General features: G+C 50.9%; 1 protein-coding gene and 1 non-coding gene across 16 annotated transcripts in view; one reads left to right on the top strand and one right to left on the bottom strand.

Moving 5' to 3' along the window:
- Positions 1-3,568: 3,568 nt before the first annotated feature.
- TRNAA-AGC (transfer RNA alanine (anticodon AGC)) lies at positions 3,569-3,641 on the bottom strand. Its single transcript has one exon. It is a non-coding gene; the product is annotated as a tRNA-Ala (tRNA).
- Positions 3,642-4,118: 477 nt separating this feature from the next.
- PPP6R3 (protein phosphatase 6 regulatory subunit 3) overlaps positions 4,119-4,399 on the top strand; it is a 182,317-nt gene continuing 182,036 nt past the window's right edge. For 7 of the 15 annotated variants that reach the window (XM_014585305.2, XM_014585303.2, XM_014585302.2 and 4 more), the window contains exon 1: positions 4,120-4,225. The gene's annotated coding sequence lies outside the window, so the exon portion shown is untranslated. Of the gene's footprint in view, positions 4,226-4,399 lie in introns of all 15 variants that reach the window. The other 8 variants (XM_014585307.2, XM_027769424.1, XM_014585301.2 and 5 more) reach the window with 4 other exon arrangements.

The raw sequence follows: 4,399 nt of genomic DNA, 5'->3' as shown, positions 1-4,399 counted from the left end.
TGCCTGTGTTGCCCCGACAGAGCCACTGCATGGTTTGGGGTGCTGTCAGTGGCCCGAGGCCCCTCTGCTGCACCCTTTCCTGCCCATGCAGTCATCTGGGGGAGTGCAGAGTCAGCCCACTGGCATCTACTCTACGCCAAGTACACCCTGAGGGCCTTCAATGAGTACCTACCGCAGGCAGATGAGGTGCTGAGAGACCTGAGATGTGCCAGGTGGGACCCTCCCATGAACATGTGTCAAACCCAGTGTTAGGGACAGTTTCCAAAGCCATGGTGATAGCTTAGTGCTGAGCTATCCTGAAGCCCATTCTATTCATAGAGGAAAGCAGGGAGGGCTTCTTAGAGGAAGTGGAAGTGGAGCTGTGCCTTAAATGAAGGAACTGTGTCTTAAATGACATGAACTTGGCTTATTTAACCTTCACAACAGCCCGGCTAGATAGGCCATGCTCTCAATTTGTTGTCTAGAAACCAAGGCTCAGGTAAAAAGCAAAACCAGGATATCCACCCCCCCATGCATTTGTTAATAATTTCTTTTATTATTATTCATACATTAAATCATTTCTTTATCTGACACATGTTCCTAACTGGCCCTGGGTGCTACTCAGTGTGGCTCAGAGAGCTTCTATCCTCCCTTCAAACTTCTATTTTTTTTTTTTTTTTTTTGTTTAGGGTTGGACGCATTCACTTGCCAGAAAGAGAGAGACAGAGAGACAGAAAGCGAGACATCACCCCCCAGGGGGGATGGCCACGCTGCTTCTCCTCCATTCTCCTCTCGGGATCTTGGGCATGCACGCACACGCGCCTGGCGTGAGTTTAAGCCACCGGGTCCGGTACTCGAACCATGGTGGACTACATGGGAATCCAGCGACATAATCATTACGCTAACTGCTGGTCCCCCCTTCAAACTTCTTATCTCTGTATGGCAACCACAACTGTCAGCTTTGTAGCTGAGCCTCAGCTCCCTCCTCACCAGCCCTCCTCCAACCCTTCATCCCAAGCTGTTCTAGGAGTGGCCCACCTCCTCTGAGTCCAGATTTCCCCAGGACAACAGCCTTGGGATAGCTGAACAAAGTCCAGTCCATGAGGCCAGAGCTTGGGCATTTCCACTACTAGGCAGGCCACTGGGAAACCCAGGGATTGGCGACGTGGGAGGTCTTGTCCCAGAGAAACCTGGGCGCTCAGGAAGTTGGGTGGAGGCTGGATCAGACCTGGCTCCAGCAGAGTTCTTCTCCTGGGCAACCTCGGCGGCTTCCCAGGTTCCTGCGCCTCCAGTCTTTCCTCCCTAATGTCTTTTCTTCCCCCTAAGCTTGATGGAGCCCTACTAGTCAGCCACCCAGCAGGTCTACTATCTACCAACAAGCCCTTGAGGGAAGGGACATTCCTGCAGCCCCCAGCTTACTGAATCGTACTGTGCTGAAGAAAAGGAGGAGAAACAGAAGAGTTAACCTTCCAGTTACAATGGGCTGGCCTCTCGTGTCCCACAAAAGCCCTCATCTGGCCCTTGCTCTCCAGCTTCAATTCCTCTTGATCTGGCCGAGTTCCAGCCAGGAAGCTGGGCCCCTGGACGGCAGCCCAAGCCCTTCCAGAGCATGTCCTCCGCTGGGCAGTCCTGCTCCAAAACCTCCTCTGCCCCGGGTCAGTGGACCGTGGCCTAGAGACAAAACAGAAGGAAAGAAAATGTAGCAGCGTCTTTTTCTTCAAGTAAAACTTACTCAATTTAAAGTTGTCTTCACTTAGAGCTACTCTTTCCTATCGGAGTGTGCATGGGTTACAATGTCCTTTCCTTTCTGAGCTCATGGCAACAGTAAATTTGTGTTTGTTTAAATCTTTATTCCATAGAACTAAAATCTGGCAGCTCTATGTTTGGTCTTCCTAATTAAAAAAAAATTTATTTAATTTATTTATTTTAATTTGACCAGAGAGGGGCAGAGTGAGAGAGAGAAAGAGGAAAAGTGAAAAAGCAAGCTGCCAGGTCTGGGACTTGAACCACACTCAGCCATATGGGAGTCCCGTACCCTTAACCACTACACCACCTACTGGTCCCTTGATCCCAAAATTTAAGGAGTAATAGCTGGAACATTCATTCTATTCTTCTCTCTACTTTTGGGCATGTTGAAAATATTCACATATGGGACCAGCAGATGGCGTAATGGTTATGACGCTGGACTCCCATGTAGTCAGTGGTTCAAGTCCCAGACCTGGCAGTTTAAAACTCACTCTGGGTTCATGTGTATGCCTGCCCAAAATCTCAAGAGGAGAATGGAGGAGAAGGGATTGTGATGTGGACAGTCCCCTTGGGGGATAATTTCTCTTTCTGTCTCTCTGGTAACCACACATGCCCTATAGCAAAAATCGCTCTGAAAAGAAAAAAATACACACACACACACATTTATGTTTTTGTTTAAAGTCTAGATGGATTAAAAAGTTAAACCACAAAAGGTTGGATCAGCAGATGGCATAATGGTTACATTACTGGACTCCCACGTAATCGACCACGGTTCAAGTCCCAGACCTGGTGGCTTAAAACTCACGCTGGGTTTGTATACGTGCACGTATAAGAGTGAAATCCTGAAGGCTTAGGATGGAGAGATCCATCTGTGTGAGGTCTCCCAAAGCTTCTAGGTCAGGGACCAGCCATTAGAGTAATGGCTATGTCGCTGAACTCCCATGTAGTCGACCGCGGTTGAAGCTCTGGACCTGGTGGCTTAAATTCATGCTGGGTGCCTGTGCGGGTGTGCCCAAGATCCCGAGAGGAGAAGGGATTGCGGGTGGCCACACCCCCGGGGGTGATTTCTTGCTTTCTATCTCTGTCTTTTTGGCGAGCACATGCCCTAAGGCAACCTCCCACCCCCCACCCCCCCAAAAAAAAGGCTTCCAGGTCATTCGTCTGTCTTCCAAAGGCTCTGTGATTGCCTCCTCACCACCTGTGATCACCCCGCACCGTCCTCCACTGGAGGTGCTCACTTTACCACATTTCTGCCTGCCCTGCCCCAGTTATCCACCTATGGGAGTTAACGGCCTATGGGTCCTCCTTGCCTTCTTTTTTTTTTTTTAAGTTATTTAATTTTATTCATTATTCTTATTTTTAAATTTGGTATAGGATACATATACGAGAGAGAAAGAGAGAGAGAGAGAGAGAGAGAGAGAGAAAGGAAGTCCCAGGTTTCGGACTTGAACTGTGATTAGCTATGTGAGAGTCCAGGACCTCAAACACCATGCCACCTGCTGGCCCCTTGGCTTCTCTCTTAATCCTGTTTCCAACTTCTGCCCTTCTGTTAATTTTTGAGTCTTAAATGTATTTTTGAATAATGCAGGTAGTTAGTAGGGACATAAAATACCTACCCTTGGTGTCCTGGGGACGGCCCTGGGCATGGAGAGAAGACATGGGAAAGGGGGTCAGATAACTATTTAGGAAGCATTCTTCCCTAAGACAAAAAGGGAAACTTTACTTTCCCCTTTTCTACAAGTGTTCAGTTTATCTCATCCCTTTTGGCAACTGGGTTCCTTATCCTGACTCCACTTTGGGCGCTGCCATTTCTGCAAATGATCCCCTTTATAAAACTCAATTATGGAGAATGCGGGCATCGATCCCGCTACCTCTCACATGCTAAGCGAGCGCTCTACCACTTGAGCTAATTCCCCAACCATGGCAAGCTTCCGCCGTGGGCTCGCATTGTGACTCACGTCATCACCGGCTGGCCATCTTGCTATCCCATTGGTTCCTTTGTAGCTCCAAGCTCCACGACCATGATTGGTTTGGCTTAATTTAGTTTTTAAAAAGCATTGGTCACTCGGATTGGTGGCCACAAGCGTCCGTCAAGCGGAGGCCTTGCTGTTGCTACGGCGTAGGGGAATCCAGTCAGGTTTCTCTCGGTTTCTGATTTGTTTCTCAGACTCCCGGGTCCTAGAGGTTCCGGATCCGTCAAGTCCATGGGAAAAGAATGCGTTCCTTGCTCTTGACTGACGAGACTCATGAGCCAATCGGAGTAGATGCAAGTGAGCCGCTGAGCGACCCAATAGATTGCAGGGGGCGGGAGAAGGAGCCCAATGAGTGTGAAGCTGGGGGCGGAGTCTTGACTACGATTGGCTGCGAGGCGGCCAGAGGGAGGGCGGGGGGAACTCAAGGCCTGCTTGATACGTCCGCCATTTTGGGCGCTTCGCTGATGGTGTCGGTGAGCGCGTTTCCCGCCTGAGCGCAACTAGCGGCGGGTCGCAGGCACCTCCAGGTAATAGGAGGAGGGGCGGCGGAGCGGGCCGCAGCGCCGGGTGCGCGGGGCGCGCGGGCGGTGGGGCCCTTCAGACCCGTGCCTCCGAGGCGCGGGGAGGGAACGTCCCGGCCCCTCTCCCCTCCCCCCCGGAATTCGCTGCTCCGCGGGCCGGGGAGGCACGGCGCCGAGGCC

The sequence above is a fragment of the Tupaia chinensis genome, unplaced genomic scaffold (genome assembly GCF_000334495.1).
Source record: "Tupaia chinensis unplaced genomic scaffold, TupChi_1.0 Scaffold149501_1, whole genome shotgun sequence".
Classification (NCBI taxonomy): domain Eukaryota; kingdom Metazoa; phylum Chordata; class Mammalia; order Scandentia; family Tupaiidae; genus Tupaia; species Tupaia belangeri.
This window is presented reverse-complemented; position numbering and strand designations above follow the sequence as displayed.